The sequence below is a fragment of the Pleurodeles waltl genome, chromosome 4_2, assembly GCF_031143425.1.
Source record: "Pleurodeles waltl isolate 20211129_DDA chromosome 4_2, aPleWal1.hap1.20221129, whole genome shotgun sequence".
In the NCBI taxonomy this organism is placed as follows: domain Eukaryota; kingdom Metazoa; phylum Chordata; class Amphibia; order Caudata; family Salamandridae; genus Pleurodeles; species Pleurodeles waltl.
In genome coordinates this window covers 613,684,469-613,706,249 of record NC_090443.1, presented here as the reverse complement: position 1 = coordinate 613,706,249, position 21,781 = coordinate 613,684,469, and positions in this window count along the sequence as shown.

The window sequence follows — 21,781 nt, the reverse complement described above, 5'->3', positions numbered from 1 at the left end:
CTTAAGGTATGGGATGTCCAGGGTACTTTCATATGTACGTCCTAACTACACTTTCATGTGTTAACTCTGCATGGAACTATCATCTCACCCCCAGTGAAGACACACGGACACCTGTATCACAAGTCACAAGTCAAGGGAGGGCACACTGTTATGAAAATAAAAATACAGACTGTTGACAAACGGCTAGCTAACAAACACTTGCTCAGCCAAGAAAAAACTCAATGCAAAACCTTTACCCTACAAGTATAGGTTGTCACATTAGTACACAAAAGAGTCACAGACAACACAAGACAACTACTGCAATCAAAGGTCTGTACAAGAGTGCTTTCTACATCTAATTGATCCCATTCTGTGTTTCTATTTCAGCTGATCAGGGGTATGGCATCCAGCCTTGGTTAATGACACCATTTGGGCACCCCACTACTGCTGCAGAGCGGGCATACAACGACGCCCATAAGAGGACATGCAGCATTGTTGAGCGGACCTTTGGGATCCTAAAGTCAAGGTTCCGCTGCCTTGACATCACTGGCGGTAGCCTACTCTATTCCCCAGAGATGGTCTGTAAGATCATACTCACTTGTGCCATATTGCACAACATTTGTGTAAAAAGGAACATTCCCCTCCTTGAACCAAACCCAGACATGCCTGAAGATGACGAAGAGGAGGATGCTGGCCTGCAACAGGAGGGGGAACAACCAAACACGGCAGCAGGAGTGCGTAGGCGCCAACAGCTTGTAAATATTTTTTTTTCATAATTTCTTATATCAACACTTATTGCACAATTGCAAATAAACACAGATAACAAACACCACATCATGCTTTGGCCTATTCATTTCTGCCCACCTTTAGTTCGAAATTGCTGAAGAAGAATGTCGTCTCATTGAGCAATAATGATATAACAATCATGACACAAAAAAAACACATCACAAATGTATGCACAGAGGGTAGGATGTTACATCATACATTACCATCCACAGAGGCCAACAGGAGTACAAATGTGGCAATTACACATGCCTGATCCAGACACCTGAGACAGTCTCTCACTCAGCCCAAAAATGTAGATCATTTGAAAGTCTCATCACACGTGTTCAGTGACAGGGTGGGACCATCCATGTGTACGTGACCATGTCCTCAATGGCTTCTCTCAAGTTTTTGATATGAACAATACCCAATTGGAACAACATTAGCTGCCACTAACTCATGAGGAGACCTTGAAGTTACAGTGACAACATACACCCAGACAGGTGATAGTGGATCCACATTCGCACACACATATAAACATATGTCATCCAATCAACCAAATATTTGCAAGCTGCCCATCACAGTAGTGTCCCAGTTTGAACCCAGCAGGAAGAATTTAACATGCCACTAAACAAGGTAATGCATAAAGGGCCACATACATCAACAATCTATTTGTCATCAGCACATGAGGAACGCTGCATCCTGTGCACTCCTGTACGTGAAAAAATTATGACGCCCATGCTGTATGCGTGGACATTTGACGCAACATGGACAATATGGTGGACATGTCATGTACCTTATTAATTTATTAATTCTACACTAGAACTGTAAACTCAGCCTCACAATAATGTAAGGGAACAATGAAGAAATTAATTTTGACTCTGCATTATGTGCAATGTTATGCGTCAAAAAATATGACGCACAATGTGTATGCGTGAAAATATGACACATAACAGGAAAATAAAAACGGCGGCCATTTTATGCAGGAAGTGATGTAATAGGATATCCTGTTTACAAAATCTGTACTGGGAGTTAACTTTCACTTTCACTTTGCAGTCTCAGAATTATCTAGACTGTGTAGTTGTGTGAAAAGTGTTGTCCTGTGTTTAACTGCTTTTTTGTCCTGTGTACCTTGTATTTTGTCTTTTTGTGATCCTACTCTTGTTGTCTAATATTGTCTCAGTCTGTTTAGTGTACTTTTGTCCAATCCTGTATTTGTTTGTATTGTCTGTGGGAGTCTGTTCTGGGTAGTTTAACTTTGGGGTTAGTTGGGCTATTTTTCTTAACTTTTCTTTTTCTTTCACTACTCTACCTTTCCCCATTTAAATTAGTTAATATGTCAGGTAGGCCTCGGCTTGCCAGGATGGGTGAGGAGGAATTGGGGGGATTCATTTGGCTCTTTTGGCATTTCCTCCCACTCATGCTGGAGGCTGGGGGCCGTGTGATACAAGGGTATCACACGGAGGCACGTAAAGTCCGGTGGGGGAAGGTGCGCCATCACCTGGTCCGGGTGTATGGGAGCATGAGGAATGAGCATCAACTAAAGCACCGCTGGGCTGATCTCATATCCAGGGAGCAGGACCTGCTGGACCACCTGGGAATCAGGATTGGTGGGCATGTTCGTGAGTACAAATCAATTACATGTGAATAAAAGAAATCTGTGTGGGGACATGTGATGATTGTTAGCCAATCTGCTAGATAAGTAGCTGATTGTGTGTAACGCTAGGGAAACCTAGGCCCATATTTATACTTTTTTAGCACCGAATTTGCGCCGCTTTTTGACGCAAAAACGGCGCAAACTTACGAAATACAATTGTATTTTGCAAGTTTGCGCCATTTCTGCGTCAAAAAATTACGCAAATGCAGCACTAAAAAAGTATAAATATGGGCCCTAATGTGTATTTGTTGCACAATGTGTAGGAAGACCAATGCTAGCAGTCAGATGGCTCATGTTTTCAACACATACCGGATGCCTTTAGCTGTATGTAATGTAGTGTTGCCTTTGTGTCAGACAAGCGACACGTTAATGCCTCTATTTGAACTCTACAGGTCATATTGGCCAGTGAGAAAGTCATGTAGAAACAACATACTTACATATGTTGACGCCATAGCTAGACAGAAAATTGTAAACCCATGATGATGCTATAAATGTGTGGTGCCTTCACGTCATATGAAGTTAGCTATGTTGTCCACACATATGTCACATGTGTGTCTGGTTGCTGTGTTTTGAAAATGTCCACCTAGCCTTTTTGATTGTGAGGGGTCATGCAGTCCTCAAGTAACCAGCTTTTGGATGTCTCTCTGGGATGCACATGATGAGATGTATGCAAGCCATTATTGTTGGGGCATACTAATGGAGGGGTATCTTTGACAACACCTGACTGTCCTGGCCACTGCATGTGTGTAGTAGGGTGTGTAACTGTAGCAGGAGACTCATCCAATGTTAATGTTGAATAAAAATTCATCCATGCAGTATGAGCATGTGGGAAAGTGTATCATTACCATGTCATATTCACACAGTGTCATAGTAACTGCAATTATTTGTCAGTGCACGGAGTCTGAGTATATTCTTCCTTTCATGCTTTACAGGTGGACCAGCACCGTACACCGTGGGAGAGGTGGCACATTTTGAGGACCCCGATACCTACAGTGAGTGTGGCCTGAGTGCTATATTTATTGTTTGCTAGTGATGCATGATGGACTACTGTGTGTTCAACAGAATTCATGATTTGTTGCGCTGGCCGTTCATTGGCATTGTTGCTTTAGTGGGATTTCAAATATCACTTCTGTTTCTGTAGACCAATACTTAGCCATCTCTCAGATTTAGGGGCTGTAGGTCATTCCAGTTGGGCCGCTATGGGGAATGGGATGAGTCATGTGGAATACACTGGTTAATGTAAGACTTGATCTGGGACTTGGCTTGAACTGAGTCTGCATATCAGACTGACATTCTCCCAGATAGCTTTGGCAAATGGCTTGTATGAAATGTGAAGCTTCCTAGTTGAGGATGCACTGTGTACACTGTTGGTTGGATCTTCCGGGGGCATGTACTTCCACTAGTTGAACTAGAAGTGTGTGTGACTAGAGTGCAATGGCCTAGGTGTTCATTCGACTCATGATTATGGGTGTTCTTGCTCCTCTGTGTGTGTTGTAAAACATGCCTCAATGATAGTATGTGATGTTGGCCTGAGTCAGAGCATTTTGACATGTGTGGACCTTGGATATGACAATGCTTGGCTGACTCCAACGTGTTGCTAGCCCTTCATTGGTGTTGTGTGTGAAGGCACATACTTGTTGACCTTTCTATACACTCCTGGGTGTGCATTGAACCTGGGATTGTTGGTTGTTCTTCCCACCCCACCCTCAAAGACTGCCATGTGATTGGGGATAGGGTACCTAGGACTGTAGCAACCAGTATGTTACACGTACTTGTGACCTTTTGCAACTTTGTTTGGAACCTAGGGCCAGATGTAGCAAACAGTTTTCAAGTTGCAAACGGCAAATATCGCCCTTTGCGAGTGGCAAACATCTGTTTGCTATGCAGAAATGCATTTTGTGAGTCGGAACCGACTCGCAAAATGCATTTCCGACTCGCAAATAGGAAGGGGTGTTCCCTTCCTAATTGCGACTCGCAGTGGTATGCAATTCCATTTGCGACCGAGTACGTGGTCGCAAAGGGAGTGGCAGTTACCATCCACTTGAAGTGGATGGTAACCCACTCGCAAACTGGAAGGGGCCCCCATAGGACCCCTTTCCCTTTGTGAGTGGACCCAAAAATATTTTGGCAGAGCCGGCAGTGGTCCAAGGGACCACTACCTGCCCTGAAAAAATCCGAAAATAAAGGTTTGGGTTTATTTTTCAAAGTGCAGCTCGTTTTCCTTTAAGGAAAACGGGCTACACTTGGGGAAAAAAACACCTGCTTTATTTAAAAGCAGTCACGGACATGGAGGTCTGCTGTTCCCAGCAGGCCTCCATCCCCGTGAGTGCCCATAGTCGCTAAGGGGGCGTAAATTGGGACCCACCTCATTGATATTAATGAGGTGGGTCTTTGCGACCCCATAGCGACTCGCAGATGGTGTCGGAGACACCGTTCTGCATAGCAAATTGAAAGTCGCAATTTTCCGTCTTCCTACATCTGGCCCCTAGTGTACACATTTGGTTATGGCCCATGGGTTCAATATTAGCAAACCACAAATTACAAATGGCATTGAGTGAGGGTTGTGATAGTTATCACATAGAGTGACATATGTAGTGAAGTCAGTATGCGGAAGAGGTTCAGCCATAATGTCAGATGCATTAGGCATTATTTGGATGAGTAGTTTAGGCTGATGTCATCCATCATGTAGAGACATGGATATGCTAGGTGTGAGATGCCCTTATGTATGCAGGCTTCACATGTACTTCCTCTGAGACTTTAAGTGAACTATGTTGTGACAATTGCTGCAACAAATACATTACAAGTAATGTACAAATAACCCATTGTGCTACTCCACCCAATGCAATTCCAAAGGTAAATATTTGCCATTTCTCTTCACAGCTGCAAACATGAGTGCCGCAGATAGACACCAATTTGAGAGGCGTGCCATGCGATACAGGCACATCCTGCAGGTGCAGTCGGGGTACCGGAGGATGGCCCGAAAATATCAATCAGATCGGGCCTCCGGGGCATGGTGGGCCTCACCACAGGGTGGGCCTACATTGCCCACAACAGCCACCAACACCACATCCACCAGGTCTCCCCAAGTGGCCCCAGCAACGTCGGGCACAGTTGACCCTGGCTCCTCATCCAGACCTGGACCCAGCCATGTTCAACAACCAGGACAGTCCAGTGGGCATTCAACTGCTGGCACAAGGTCCACCTCGGCCGGCACACAGACAGCATCAGCTCCTCCTGTGGACCCAGCCGCATTCCTGGCATTGAGCCGTAAATTGGACAAGGTGTTTAATAAGGCGGACAAGCTGAGCCAGGATGTGGCATATATAAAAAAAAGGGTTCGCTCCATCAGGCGGACCCTACGGAGGGCTAACCTCTAGGACGTTTGCCTTGTTTTACTTTTACCCCTCCCCTCTCTCCTCTTTCCTATTTCGTACTGATAGTTGGGTTTTGGGGATTAGTATTAGGTTAGTATAGGTAATTAGCTTAGTTAGTGTTAGGGAAGAGGGTGGAGGGTCCTTATTCTTTCTATCTTTATTTTTTTGGTGGGTGGGTGTGTGGGGGTCAATGTTGGGATTCCTGTTTCTTTAAAAAAAAAAAAGACAAAAACCTAAAAAAGAAACAGAAAAAAATATATATATATATATATGCTTGTTTAGGATAGTATAGTATGTGTGTAGGTTAGTAAGTGTTGTCCTGCATGTGTCCTGTCTCATAATGGTGGGTGGGGGGTTGATGTTTAGATCGTTTCGTTATATGTGTAGAGTAAGTTTAGCTTAGGTTAGTTAGGGACAGTTGTGGGTTATTAGTAGTCAGGTTAGATTAGTGTAGGTATTACTTTTCCCTTAGTTGCCTCTTGTGTGAATAAATAGTAATAAATATATAGTTAACCCTTTACATGATGCGTTAGGTGCTACTTTATCATGGCCTTGACATCAGTGTAGGTGAATGTTTTTGTATGACATTAGTGTCCTATGCTAGCCATCCCCAGAAAATGGAGGTTTAACATGCCAGCTACCCCTGTGATCACTTGGTAAGTATCCACCATTTGGGAGACCCACCATTGGTAGTTTGCATTGATCACCAAGGTTTTGTGTTGGTGAGTATGTATTCTACTTCACAAAGTGTGCTTCCAGACTTGTTATTGTGGGTAATTTCATAGGTCGGACTGCAGTGTGATGTTCAGGGAGATCATTGTAGATGAGGTGTTGTTAACACTCTTGTCTTGTTGCCTTCATTGCTGACCTACATCATGTGTGTGCTAATTCTGCATGACTTTCCTTCATGGAAGTATACTCAGAAAGGGTGATTGATGCAGTGTTATTTGTTTATGTTTGCTTACATTTTGCAGCATAATTTCATGTTTTAGTATTGCATGGTGCCTACATATCTCAGCCACCATTAGTTGACTAGAATTGCTATAGATGGTGCATCATTCTGTCCAAAACACCATGATTGTGTGTGGTTAGTCCCTTCATCAGTTATTCTCCTCAGTATGGTAAGGCTATAATGCAATCCTGGCCACTGCACAGATGTATCAGACTACATGATGTCAGGACAGTTGTATTGACAAGCTACATGGTTGCCACACAGGCACTTTGGAGTTATGTACTGCACAGTTGAAGTGTGAAATAACACAGAGACATATTAGGTGTGCAATTGCTATTTATTTATAGGTGCTGTAGTGCAAAATATCCATTGTCCATGATTGCTGGGTCCGTTCTGGTGCATTCTTACATAGTGATCCTACAGAAGGGGTGTGGATGATGCTCCTGACATGCTGGGGTGATGTCACAGACAGTGCAGAGGGACAGGAATTGGCAAATAGTAGGAGAGAGACATTCACTGGCAATGCTGACAAGTCATACAGTGGATTGCAGAACAGTCATTGAGTGTAGTTGTAGTGAGACTGGCATTTGTCAAAACGTAGGACCTTGGTCAAAGTAGGCCATGGTGCAGAGACTAGTGCTTCCGGGTACTCTTCAGTGTGAATGTGATCTGTTCCATGTCTTCTTCTTCTGATGTGTGTGTAGGCAGACATCCCGGGGGCTGCTCCCTGTGGAGTTATTAAGGGCAGTACTGCAGCAAGGAGGGCCTGATGGTTTTTGAGAATGGCAGCCACATCACAATGGTAGGCAGCCAGGTCGGCCCTGAGGGGTTCAATGTTGTATTCGTGCACACGTTGACTGGATTGCAGTTGTAGGTGTTGTGTCAACTGGATGACAGCTGTGCTGATTTCCTTCAGTGTTTTGGCAAGTTCCTGCAAGAGAGATGTTTGGGCTTCCGTAGCAGCTGCCTGATCTGCAAATGACGTCATGCACGAACGCACCCCCTGACAAGTCATACAGTGGATTGCAGAACAGTCATTGAGTGTAGTTGTAGTGAGACTGGCATTTGTCAAAACGTAGGACCTTGGTCAAAGTAGGCCATGGTGCAGGGACTAGTGCTTCCGGGTACTCTTCAGTGTGAATGTGATCTGTTCCATGTCTTCTTCTTCTGATGTGTGTGTAGGCAGACATCCCGGGGGCTGCTCCCTGTGGAGTTATTAAGGGCAGTACTGCAGCAAGGAGGGCCTGATGGTTTTTGAGAATGGCAGCCACATCACAATGGTAGGCAGCCAGGTCGGCCCTGAGGGGTTCAATGTTGTATTCGTGCACACGTTGACTGGATTGCAGTTGTAGGTGTTGTGTCAACTGGATGACAGCTGTGCTGATTTCCTTCAGTGTTTTGGCAAGTTCCTGCAAGAGAGATGTTTGGGCTTCCGTAGCAGCTGCCTGATCTGCAAATGACGTCATGCACGAACGCACCCCCTCAAGGCTGGCTGCCATGTTTTGCATCCCCACCCGCACCTCCTTGGCCAGCTCCCGCTGGACACCAACTACAGTTCTTTCAAAGCTGGTGCCAGTGTCGTCAGAGTCCTCAGCTGTGTTGGAGCTGGCAGGTCTCACATTTGGGGTGGTGGGTGGTTCTTCTGTGATGGCTGCTTCTTCTGTGCTCCTCCTTGTGACTGAAGGTGGGGTCTGGAGGCTTTCAAGGACCTTTTGGATGGTCTCCTGGGAAATATTTATGGGCTCGTCATCCATGTCATCAGGGAAATCAGGGACTGGCATATCTGCAGGAGATCCATGTTCCTCTGCAATGAAAGAGGGTACAATTAGTGTGTCTGTGTTGTGACAATTTTGCCATAAGATGCAAGCCTTTGGATGACTTAACTTTGTGCTCTGGTTTGATATTGGTATCTGCTGTCCTTCATATGGGCATTGTTATAGGCCTATGGCCCACCTGTGTGTCACATGTATGATATTGAGTTATCAGACTTGCCTGCCTAATTGCCTCTAGGTGTTGCTTTGTCCAAATAGCCATCTTTTTGTCCTACTCGTCCCTCCGTGTATATCTATTCTTATGGAGAGACATTTTGTCGCGTGGGCTCTCATTATCCTACATGAGATTACTGGATTTCTAGGCAGCAGGATAGCTAAGGGTGTGGGGGACTGAGTCTGACCCACTTGTAAATATCTCTGTCACCCTAATTCTTTCTTTTTGCTCTGGCTAACTAGCAGTGCCTCATGTCTCCCACGGCAAAGAAATGATTAGACAGCCGAGCGCATGACATCTTTGGAACTTCTCTGGGAAGTCGTGGTCGCTCAGATCCAAACCAATTCTCTCTTTTCCAGTATGATCTCATATACAAATGACAAAGACCATATTGGTTTTATATGATGATTTCATAAAACAACTGACTTTTAGATAATTAGGTGTGAGCCACAATAACCCAAACAATACAACATGGTAGAATTGAAATAGTCACCAGGAGTGTAAAACATTTGAACAAAGCTATCATGGTGCCTAACTGTTTCTACTCTCCCTCTGCTTGTTCTATTTAGAGCACAGCATGTTTAGCTTGGAGCTTGCCTGTCGGAATCACTGGTAGACATCAGCCCTCATATCTGAGCAATGGCCTGTGATATGGTTCAGCATCTGCAGCAAGGCGGGCAGCGTCTAGTTGTGGTTCACTGTTCGGAAACTCCCTCTTGCATGTATAGGGACAAGGAAGTGATTTTATAACTAACATGTCATCGTGATGACAAAGTGTCCCTACGCAGGAACGCGAAATCTGAACTCCTACCACGTCTATCGGCAATGTACCAGACTGTATCCTTGACTGGAGCACAGAGTGAATATTTTCTGGAGAACTGCAGTGCTGAAGTAGGCAAAACAGTCTGATATGACTAAAAAACAACACCGTAGAACTGGCTATTTACAAAATTACTGATACGAAGCCTAATAAATAGCATTTAGTGCAAAGTGCACAGAGGCTCTAAGCTGTTAGCAAATGAGTAAAAGTACATTCATTGCAAGGTGCACAAAGGTCTAAAGCCTGAAGCTAATGCGCAAAGTATACGTAAAACTTTCCACACTACACTTTGACTGGCTGTGGGTGTTGTGAATGCCCTGGCAGCACACTTGCCTCTCAGGACCTGCCCCAAACACTTTTTATTCACATTGACCTAAATGTACATGTTATGTGGCATATCCTATGCATGGCAATGTTAGGATGTGGTATGGATGTAAACATTGTTGATGTTTCGAGATGATGTTGGGTAATGTGTGTTTAATTGGATTGCCCTGTTTATCGTATCAAGGTCCTATTTGGTTCTCAGACTGTGCAGGTGTGTTTCAGTGACCAGTTGCAGGTGTCCCCTCCTCAATGTTGTTGTCTGAGCAGTATGACATTAGTGATGTTGCCTTGTTAGCCAGGCACGTGAGGGACCCTGACGTATGCAGCATGTGTGTGTCCTTAGTGCTGTGTGGCTCCTATTGCTATTTAATTTGTCTGATGTATGTGTCAAGTATGGACATTGGCATTTGAGTGTACTGGTGCCTTTGTCTTATTTCTATAAATAGTTGCAGATGTCATCCTCACCCCCTAATTTAGGTATGTATGTTCCATGGGGAGGTTCCTGCCATTTGCTACTATAGCTGCACAGAGATCAGAGGTGTTATTGTCAACTGTTGTCGCAGTTACATTGCAGTTGTTGTTTTGGCTACTGGATTACAGATGGGGACCTAGTTTATGTAGGATACATTTTGACTGACGAGTGCCTGGATCTAAGTTTGACGTAGTGGCCTTCCCACCTGTCGCTGCCTTCCCTTGGCTCCATTGTTGTGATTACAGGATGGCCCCATGGGACTGTTGTTGGTGCTGTATTTTGTCGTGCCCCAGCTTCAGTCTGTGCTGGCCATGCCCCCCTGCCGTGCCCCTTTACCCATGCCACTTCATATATTGTAGGAGGCTGGACTGGCTTGTAGTGAGTACCAAGGGGTACTTGCACCTTGCACCAGGCCCAGTTATCCCTTATTAGTGTATAGGGTGTCTAGCAGCATAGGCTGATAGATAATGGTAGCTTAGCAGAGCAGCTTAGGCTGAACTAGGAGACGAGTGAAGCTCCTACAGTACCACTTAGTGTCATATGCACAATATCATAAGAAAACACAATACACAGTTATACTAAAAATAAAGGTACTTTATTTTTATGACAAGATGCCAAAGTATCTCAGAGTGTATCCTCAGTGAGAGGATAGGAAATATACACAAGATATATATACACAATACCAAAATATGCAGTAATAGTCTTAGAAAACAGTGCAAACAATGTATAGTTACAATAGGATGCAATGGGGACACATAGGGATGGGGCAACACAAACCATATACTCCAAAAGTGGAATGCGAACCACGAATGGACCCCAAACCTATGTGACCTTGTAGAGGGTCGCTGGGACTATTAGAAAATAGTAAGGGTTAGAAAAATAGCCCACCCCAAGACCCTGAAAAGTGAGTGCAACATGCACTAAAGTTCCCCAAAGGACATAGAAGTCATGATAGGGGAATTCTGCAGGAAAGACACAAACCAGCAATGCAACAACAATGGATTTCCAGTCGAGGGTACCTGTGGAACAAGGGGACCAAGTCCAAAAGTCACAAGCAAGTCGGAGATGGGCAGATGCCCAGGAAATGCCAGCTGCCGGTGCAAAGAAGCTTCTACTGGACAGAAGAAGCTGAGGTTTCTGCAGGAACGACAAGGGCTAGAGACTTCCCCTTTGGAGGACGGATCCCTCACGCCGTGGAAAGTCGTGCAGAAGTGCTTTCCCGCCGAAAGACCGCCAACAAGCCTTGCTAGCTGCAAATCGTGTGGTAAAGGTTTTTGGATGCTGCTGTGGCCCAGGAGGGACCAGGATGTCGCAAATTGCGTTAGGAGACAGAGGGGACGTCGAACAAGACAAAGAGCCCTCTCAGCAGCAGGTAGCACCCGGAGAAGTGCCAGAAACAGGCACTAAGAGGATGCATGAAATGGTGCTCCCCCCGAAGTCGCACAAAGGAGTCCCACGTCGCCAGAGAACAACTTAGGAGGTCGTGCAATGCAGGTTAGAGTGCCTAGGATCCAGGCTGGACTGTGCACAAAGGATTTCCGCCGGAAGTGCACGGAGGCCGGAGTAGCTGCAAAAGTCGCGGTTTCCAACAATGCAGTCTGGCGTGGGGAGACAAGGACTTACCTCCACCAAACTTGGACTGAAGAGTCACTGGACTGTGGGAGTCACTTGGACAGAGTTGCTGGATTCAAGGGACCTCGCTCGTCGTGCTGAGAGGAGACCCAAGGTACCGGTGATGCAGTTCTTTGGTGCCTGCGGTTGCAGGGGGACGATTCCGTCGACCCACGGGAGATTTCTTCGGAGCTTCTAGTGCAGAGAGGAGGCAGACTACCCCCACAGCATGCATCACCAGGAAAACAGTCGAGAAGGCGACAGGATCAGCGTTACAGAGTTGCAGTAGTGGTCTTTGCTACTATGTTGCAGTTTTGCAGGCTTCCAGCGCGGTCTGCAGTCGATTCCTTGGCAGAAGGTGAAGAGAGAGATGCAGAGGAACTCGGATGAGCTCTTGCATTCGTTATCTAGAGAATCCCAAGAGACAGAGACCCTAAATAGCCAGAAAAGAGGGTTTGGCTACCTAGGAGAGAGGATAGGCTAGCAACACCTGAAGGAGCCTATCAGGAGGAGTCTCTGACGTCACCTGGTGGCACTGGCCACTCAGAGCAGTCCAGTGTGCCAGCAGCACCTCTGTTTTCAAGATGGCAGAGGTCTGGAGCAAACTGGAGGAGCTCTGGGCACCTCCCAGGGGAGGTACAGGTCAGGGGAGTGGTCACTCCCCTTTCCTTTGTCCAGTTTCGCACCAGAGCAGGGTTAAGGGGTCCCTGAACCGGTGTAGACTGGCTTATGCAGAAATGGGCACCAAATGTGCCCATGAAAGCATTTCCAGAGGCTGGGGGAGGCTACTCCTCCCCTGCCTTCACACCATTTTCCAAAGGGAGAGGGTGTAACACCCTCTCTCAGAGGAAGTCCTTTGTTCTGCCATCCTGGGCCAGGCCTGGCTGGACCCCAGGGGGGCAGATGCCTGTCTGAGGGGTTGGCAGCAGCAGCAGCTGCAGTGAAACCCCGGGAAAGGCAGTTTGGCAGTACCAGGGTCTGTGCTACAGGCCACTGGGATCATGGGATTGTGCCAACTATGCCAGGATGGCATAGAGGGGGCAATTCCATGATCATAGACATATTACATGGCCATATTCGGAGTTACCATTGTGAAGCTACATATAGCTAGTGACCTATATGTAGTGCACGCGTGTAATGGTGTCCCCGCACTCACAAAGTCTGGGGAATTGGCCCTGAACAATGTAGGGGCACCTTGGCTAGTGCCAGGGTGCCCTCACACTAAGTAACTTTGCACCTAACCTTTACCAGGTAAAGGTTAGACATTTAGGTGACTTATAAGTTACTTAAGTGCAGTGTAAAATGGCTGTGAAATAACGTGGACGTTATTTCACTCAGGCTGCAGTTGCAGGCCTGTGTAAGAATTGTCAGAGCTCCCTATGGGTGGCAAAAGAAATGCTGCAGCCCATGGGGATCTCCTGGAACCCCAATAGCCTGGGTACCTCAGTACCATATACTAGGGAATTATAAGGGTGTTCCAGTAATTCAATGTAAATTGGTAAAATTGCTCACTAGCCTGTTAGTGACAATTTGGAAAGAAATGAGAGAGCATAACCACTGAGGTTCTGGTTAGCAGAGCCTCAGTGAGACAGTTAGGCACCACACAGGGAACACATACATATAGGCCACAAACTTATGAGCACTGGGGTCCTGACTAGCAGGGTCCCAGTGACACATAACAAACATACTGAAAACATAGGGTTTTCACTATGAGCACTGGGCCCTGGCTAGCAGGATCCCAGTGAGACAGTGAAAACACCCTGACATACACTCACAAACAGGCCAAAAGTGGGGTTAACAAGGCTAGAAAGAGGCTACTTTCTCACACATATATGCTGAGTTACATGCATTGTGTAGTAGGTATTCCCCCCCCCCCGGTTGCAGTTATCATTATTGTATTATGATTCCCCATGCGACTTACCCTGCATGTGCGTTGTGTCGTGGTAGTCTGCGCTGTCCTGTCCTTGAATCCCTGTGACAATCTCCTCAGGGATGACGGCTGCGACCATTTCCTCCATGTGGTCCAGGGCCGCCTGGTGTGCTGGACTCCCCCCTCCAGTCTGCAGTGCTGCCTTCCTGTTCCTGGCCATTTTTTCTTTTGTCCTACATTTGCAGTCATGCCAGCGTTTCTTACACTCAGTGACTGTTCTGCGTTCTTCAGCCACACTGTTGATCTTGTCCACAATTTGTTTCCATATGGCCTCTCTCCTACTGATAGGCAATTTAGAGGTGATGAACAATTGGTGCTGGTGTTCCGTCACCTCTTTAACCAGGATTTCCTGCTGCTCTGCACTGAAGCTACACTTTCTTTTTTTTCTGAACATGTCCTGGTTCCTGTATGGATCATCCTGGCTGGTTCCTGGTCTGCTGTCATCTTCCTGGGGTCTGTTGTGGCATCTGGGATCCATTTTGGCTCTCCTCTGCTGAAAGGGCAGTTTCTGCGGGTTAATTTGACACAATTGCGTCAAAATAAACAGCGCTTTCCGGGTTGCGCTGTCGTAAATCGACCCACAGTCATTTGCGTCGCGTTAACGTTGGTTTCCTTTACGACTTGACGCCGCTGTGTGCGTCATGAAATAATGACTCCCACCTGTTTGTTGCGCCGCCGTGCGTCAAAGTATAAATTTGACGCCCGCACAGCGCATCGAAATGGCGTTAGCCGGCGCAAATTTTTTTGACGCAAAACTGCGTTAGTGCAGTTTTGCGTCAAAAAGTATAAATATGGCCCTAAACATCTACCACGTTCACCAGCAATGTACCATGCTATAGCCTTGGAAGAAGCACAGAGTGATCAAGAATGTCTTGTTTGAGAACAGAGTGCTGGCCTAGGCATTTAGATAACAGTTAGATTAACAGTTAGATATACGGAAATAAAACAAGACTGTAAAAAAAATTTTTGTAACAATAATGAGACGAAGCTGAATAAAATATATCTAGGTTAAAGTGCACAGCGGCCTAGTGTGTTAAAATAACATGCATGGAGCTATAACTTCTCTCTGACAGCACCTGGATTCCTAACACCGTATGACCGGATTTTGAACACAACATCGCTGGGTGTGAAAAATCAATGCAAGGCCTGCCTGGACCCGAGGTGCCCCGACTGGGAATCAATGCATTGCTGTCTTGCGGGAGAGAAGAAACAACATACGCTGACCAGAGAAGGAACGATGCATGGTCTTGCTTGCGAGTGAAAAACCAACGCATCGCTGGCCTTTTTTAACGCATGCTCGCCTGTGCGGTTTTCTTTTTTATGCTAACCAGGTACTTTGTGTAACAACAGCATTCTCACTGTTTTCAAAAGATTAAGGCCCTCATTATGACATTGGTGGTAAATCCCGCTTACCACCACAGTGACGGCCGCCAACATACCGCCGCAGTGGCAAATATCCGTTCGCCATATTATGACACACACACACCAATCCGACAGAATAGTGCCACATACACAAATCCGCCAGCCCAAAGGTCAGTGTTAAGCTGTTGGTAACAACACCCATACCGTTACGCCAACAAAACAAGTCCGGCTACATCATGACCCACGATTCACTACGGCGGACATTCAGTGGCGGTAAACCATTGGTGGTACACACGGGCGTGCTCAGAATGGAAACCCAAATACTAAATACACAACATTGGGCAATACCAATTACACACACCTGACACTCATACACACACCACACATACCCACCCACAGCACTATAAAAGTCACACCGACATCACCCACAAACCTTTACGAATACAAATTATTGCCACCAGACTGACACCAAGACCACTGCGACAACAAGACACACACAACACATACACCCATACATCCCTCAGAACACCCCACTACTCACACCCAACTACAGTACCCAAAACCCACACACTTACACACACCACACAACACCCATGTCCCCACAAAGGCACTGCCGTTTCACAGATGAGGAGTTGAGGGTCATGGTGGAGGAAATAGGGTAGAGCCACAGCTGTTTGGAGCACAGGTACAGCAAATATCCATTGCTAGGAAAATGGAGCTATGGCGGAGAATCGTGGATAGGGTGAATGTCTTGGGGCAGCATCCAAGAACAAGGGATAACATCAGGAAGAGGTGGAACGACCTGCGGGGAAAGGTTCATTCCATAGCAGCAAGGCACCAGCACGCCATAGAGAGGACTGGCGGTGGACCCCCACCTCCTCCCCCACAGCTCACAGCATGGGAGGAGCAAGTCTTGGTATTACTACATCCTGAGGGACTCACTGGAGTAGCCAGAGGATTGGATACGGGTGAGTCAACATTTACTACTTATCACCCCCATACCTGCATGCCATCTGACAACGTCACCCTCACTCCCATCATTCCACTCCATCCCACACACTGCACCTACACATATGACTATCCCCAATGCCAAGCCCTTCATGCAATACCAATGCATGGACAGCCCTCCCAGCCCTGCATGGACACTCATCACCAAAGCATGGGGAACTAACTATCCCACAATACATCAACATACACAAACAAAGGGGGCAGGGCAACAGCAACGATAGAGAGGAAGCTAGGGATGTACAATATGTCACAGGCATGAAGCATAATACATCACTTACATGCCGCAGGAGCCACAGCCAATGTCAGCGGAGAGGAGGTGCCAGGATTATCCAGTCCCTCAACAGAAGATGCCCCCAGTGATGACAGAAACTCTCAACTTCAGGATCTGGATAAACAACCTGGCCCATATCGGACTGGGCGTCACCCCAGCCCCCTCACAGTCCAACTGAGAGCCTCCCCCATCAGTATCCAACACCACAGCACCCACCCAGTGTCCCCACACCTCTGTCCCTAGGACACATCAATCATCAGTGTGCCCACCTGTACAGGGACCCCAGTCCACACCTCACACCCAAGACAATCAAGGACCTGGGGTCAGTGGCAGTGGGCACACCGTTCAGGGGACAGAGGCACAGGGGATCAGGAACACTGGGAGGACCGCTGTGCACCGAGGGAGGACAGGCCCAGGGAACCGACCCTCCAGAAGGCACTCACCAACATCCTGGGAGCATACCAACAATCCCAGGATACTATGGGCCAGTCCCTTTAAAACATGCAGGAGAACAAGCGGCTGCAGGAGTTCAGGGAAGACTTGCAGGTCCTCAATACTACCATGATCTCCATAGCAGGGGTGCTGGCAGACATGGCCAACATCATGAAGGAATCAACAGCACACCAGCGGGACCCCAGCACTAGCCAGTCTATTGACAAGCCCTCCACTTCCACTGCAGCTAGTTAGCAGGAGGCCCTGCCACAGGACCCACAGACACCATTACCCCTCCCCCTGAAGAAGGTGAACCACCCATAACTGTTCTCTGCGACCCAGACAGATGAAACACTCCTGATTGCCCCCCTTATGTCCCACCCTGTCACCTTGTCCACTTTGAACTGCCTTTGCTCCCCTTCCTATGGCCCTTTGGACACTGGACCTGTGCTACAAACAGACTGAAACAATACCCGTGACTTTCTTCTACCATCAACCCATTACATTGCAATTTTCCCTCAATTTTATAGCACTACAATAAACACCCTTGAACACAACTTGACTGATAGTATTTTATGTGTTGAGAATGTGCATTTAGGGGAACAGTCACATCTAGTGCAAATTAACTGAACACTGTGACAGCATACAATTAATGACCTTTAACTGCCTGTAGTAATCACATCAGGACACAGTTGTCATATCACCAACATCTGTAAAATGACAAGCCATAGGTGACAGTAAGTTGAGATGCAAAGGAAGTGAATGCCATCATGCTACAGCCACACAGATGAAATCAATAGTCAGAGCAATGATCAGTTCCACTGTCTCACCTGTGTGCCATTAGAAGTATTGAGATATAACTGATGTTCTGTTGTCCACATCCTCACCCTCTGCCTCCTCATCCACACTGTCCTCAGGGTCCACTGCTGCCACAGGGGCATCTCCAGTCTCCTCCTCTCACAGAAAAGGCACATGTCATCTGAGGGCCAGGTTGTGCAACATGCAGCATGCTACTACTATCTGGCAGACCTTCCCGAGTGAGTAGCACAAGGATCCACCTGTGAGATGGAGGCACCTGAACCTGGCCTACAGGAGGCTGAAGGTATTTTCGATTATTCTTCTGGTTTGCCCATGTGCCTCATTATAACGGTTCTCAACCCTTGTCCTGACATTCCTCACAGGGGTCAGGAGCCATAATAGGTTTGGATAGCCAGAGCCCCCTGCAAATATTGAGGAACAAATTTTACCTTAACACAATGCTATGGGGATAACACCTGAAGGCATACACTGACATACACTGGGTGGGGACGCTGGCTCACCTGTTAGCCTCCTGTGCCTCTGTAGTTGGGCAATCACATTTAGGATGCTGCTATTCCTCAGGACAAAGGCTTCATACACTGACCCAGGATACTTGGCAGTGACATGGGAGATGTACTGGTCTGCCAGGCACACCATTTGCACATTCATTGAGTGGAAACTCTTGGGATTCCTGAACACCTGTTAATTTTGACAGGGGAGGACAAACGCAATATGTGTACAGTCAATTTCACCAATAATATCGGGGATATGCCCCATTGCATAGAACCCTGCCTTCACAGTGGCCAAATCTTACACCTGGGGAAAACAATGTAGCTGCACATGTGTTTGACCAAGGCATACAATACCCTTGCCAGCACGATTGAGAACATTGGCTGTGACATTCCTGCTGCCAAGCCCACTTTCACTTGGAAATAACCAGTTGCCAGGAAATGGGGCACTGATAGAACCTGCACAATAGGGAGGATCCCAGGGGATGACGGATAGCTTAGTTCAGGTCAGGCTCCAATTGGGCACACAGCTCTGTGATTGTGTCCCTGTCCAGTCTATAGGTGAGTATAATGTGCCTGTCCTCCAGTGTAGCCAAGTCCACAAAGGGTCTGTTGGGGGGTTGTCTCCTCCTCCTATTCATTCACAGCAGTAGGTATCTAAGGGACAGAAGAGTGAGTAGGCTGTGACAGTTTGAACAATGGAACCACCACCTCTGTGTACATATTGCATCAATGTGATGGGACAGTGGGAATGGCAATGTATGTGCAATTATAGGCAATGGCGCAGTTATGGATAATCTGATAGTTGTCCACCACCATGAAATGGTGACCACCTGTCCTGTATCTTGGGACAGGTGGAAGTGAGGTAACTCCGCCAATGTTGGGTGTCGGAGCGGAAGGTGGTCTTGCACCGCTGTGTAATTCCTCATTGGCTAATATGGGGCTCTATGGAGTAGAGTGGCCAATGGGGATCAGTGTCGGACGTGACCACCTCTTTCTATTTAAATCCTCACTTGTTTCCTGACTTTCCACAGGACAACACCTACACTGTGTGTGCTGCTGTGACCTGTGTCTCGAATCTACCATGACCTGTGTGGATGGGGTCCTACCCCAGAATGGACTGCTGTATGGGCCTCCAGACCAGCAGGTGAGTATTCCTTGGGCACAATGCATGTGGGAAGGATGCATGGAGATGTGTGTGCAAGCATCATGTCATGTGGGAATGTCTGGTGGTAGTGTACATGGTGGGTGCCGGGCGATGTGTGTGCCTATGGAGTTGGATACTGGATTGGTGGCTCATATGTGTGACAAGCTGACTTGTATGTGTAATGCTATCCACCCGTCTGTATCACCTCTGCAGGTCAGTGACCATTAAAAGAAGGGATTGCGGTGTGCCATCGTCATTGACTTGCAGACCCTGGGGGTCTACAGCAGACAGAGCACCCACTGTGGAAAAAAGGTGGGAGGACCCGAGACGCTGGGCACGGAAGACCGCGGAGGCCCAGCTGGGGATGGCCTCCCAATGAGGAAGGGGTGCCTGTTGGAACCTGACCACCCTGATGGCCCGCATTCCGGCAGTGGCATACCCAGATCTGGATGGGCACTTGAGGGATCACAGCAGCCACAAGGGGCTGAGTACAGTGTGCGTTACAACATTAATTGGTAGGTGGCATGGGATCCAGATGGTGGACATGTGTTAGTGGGTGCCCCTTAATGCCAATTCAGCATGATCCAGCTCAAGGGTAATGGGTGTGTAGCAAATCCAGGTAACCTAGCTAGGTTGCATTCCATGTCAGTCAGGGCTTTGTAGGTCCCAGGAGGGGTGCAGTTGGCGGTGGTTGGCCCTCATCTTGCTTTGGCATATAGCCAATTGAATGCCAGTGCAATGCATAGTGCTCAATCCTGATCTCTGTGTGTGACGGTACTGTGTATGCCAACTGTGGTGTTGGTGCTGTAACTGACCCATGCTCCCTTTCTCTCCCTCCCCCCCTTTCTCCTTCTGTCATCCTATTCATTGTGCATTAGCATCATCTGGTGGAGGAGCAGGGGCACCGTTGACAGAGGGAGCTGCATCCCACAGGACCTAGGAGGCAGAGTCCAGTGACGCCGAGGGAACCAGTGGGACGGAGAGCGAGGGGAGCACCATGGCAAAGACAGGAGGTGACAACACTGACTCAGATACTTCTTCTGATGGAAGCTCCCTAGTGGCGACGGACACCTCTGTGACCACCCCAGCAGCAGGTACAGCCTCCACCCCCGTACCAGCTCCGCCCTCCCAGTAGCCTCTCAGCGACTTGCCCGTACCTGCTCACCCAGGAGGGTGGGCATCTCCTCCGCCCTAGGCACCTTAGGCCCTGCCCCAGTGACCCCTGCTGCCCTGAGCGAGGAGGCTATAGACCTCCAGAGATCCATCTCTGTAGGGCAGTCAACAATTGTGAATGCCATCCTGGGGCTGGCATCCCAGATGCAGCAATGCATAGCATTCCTGGAGGGCATCCACAGTGGATTGCGGCTCAAAAGAGATCGATTCAGGCTCTGGCCTCCTCTCTGATGGCAGCCATTGTCCCTATTCCTACTGTCCCCCCTCCAACTACCACTTCCCAGTCCCAGTCTCCCCAACCCATCCCATGCACACCTACAGACGAGCATGCACACAAGACATCACACAACAGTGGCACAGTCAAACACAGGCACCACACTTCAGTCCACAAGCCCTCACGCAAACATCAGATAGTTGCACAAACATCCACTGCCTCCAATGTTTCCCCTCCTCCTCCTCCACCTCCAGCACAGTCACGTCCACACTCACACCTGCATGCACTGCTTCAACATCCACCACCAACATCACCATACCAAGCAGCACACACACCTCACTTGGAGACACCTCCACAACAGCCATCCACTTGTCCCCTGTGTCCTCTCCCACCTGTCTGTCCCCCCTTGAAAAGGAGACAAACGCAGGCACTCAGACACCCAACAGCCATCCACCTCACATCAGCACACTACCCATGCACCTGCACCCAAGTCCATTAGATGTATTCCTCCAACATCCACTCCCTCAACCTCCAATCCCATTCCCTCCACCATCATCCAGCCACCCCATCCCTAAGAAGCTTTTCCTTGCCCAACTTGACCTCTTCCCTCCCCCTCCCTCTCCCCGTCCTGCCCGTAGGAGCAGGGTCCCAATAACCCAGCCCAGCACCTCAGCCAAACAGGAACAGTGGAGGCACCTCCTAGTCATGGAGACAAGACAGTGAAGGATCCCACTCCACCAGCCAGGAAGGGGAAGGATCCCACTCCACAAGCCAGGAATGGGAAGAAGCCCTCACTTCCTACCAACCATGAAAGGGAAGAAGCCCTCACCTCCTGCCATGAAAGGGAAGAAGCCCTCGCCTCCAGCTGAGACACAGCAGCACTTGCCTCCAACAGAGGCTGCCCAGGAGGCCCCTTCCTCTGCTGAGACACAGCAGCCCTCACCTCCAGCAGAGGCTGGCAGGGTACAAACATCACCACCACCAGTGGACACGGGGCCCT